Raw genomic sequence first — 829 nt, forward strand, 5'->3', positions numbered from 1 at the left:
GGGAGGAGGGGGAGGCGGGGGAAGGGTATCCACGGAGCGTGTGGGCACACGGGGGCTGCAGACAGGGCGCTGCCGGGGGATTTTGGGGCATGGCATCGCTCTGGGCGTTGCCTTTTGTGGGATGATGAAGCCACCTGAAGCCTCGCTGGTCTTGGGGGTACAGAGGACGTACCCCACGAGATGCCGGACTGCACTTCACTTGTAAAATTTTGTGCAAAAAGCGAAGGTGTGGGGCACCCCCAGCGCGCAGGCGGCCGTCGCGGTGCTGCCATGGCGGTGGGACGCCAAGGGAAGGCAAAGCCAAGCGCCACGCGGCCGCCTGCCGTCCTGCCATGGCCTCCCCGGGACAGATCCTGCCCCACCGGGGCCAACGGGGCGCTGGTGGGGTGCGGGTGCACCCCGGGGAGCCACCACTTGCCTCCGCTGCCCGACGAGGTGGGGGCACCCATGGGTGCTGCCCGGCCACCACTGCTGCTGTGGGCAATGTCCCAAGCGGGACTCGCTGGCCAGGTGTCTGCCCGGTGACTGATGATGTCAGAGCTGCCAGGCTTCTGATTGGCTGGAAGTGTTTGGGCGGGGCCCCTCCAAGGGAGTTGGGGGGCTGGTTGGGATGTGGGGGGGTGGTCCCACAAAGCCCACTGAGCTCTGGGTCTGCACTGCCTGCCCCATAGCCATCCTCTGCCCCATAGCCATGTCACCAGCCTGCCTGCCCCATAGCCCCGTCCACCCCATGCCCACACCCGGAGCCCATCTGCCCCATAGCCATGCTGTGCCCCGTCCCCCCCGCAGCCATGATTGGAACCTGTCTGCCCCACAGACGTGCCGTGCC

This window comes from Charadrius vociferus, unplaced genomic scaffold (genome assembly GCF_000708025.1).
Source record: "Charadrius vociferus isolate BGI_N301 unplaced genomic scaffold, ASM70802v2 scaffold529, whole genome shotgun sequence".
In the NCBI taxonomy this organism is placed as follows: domain Eukaryota; kingdom Metazoa; phylum Chordata; class Aves; order Charadriiformes; family Charadriidae; genus Charadrius; species Charadrius vociferus.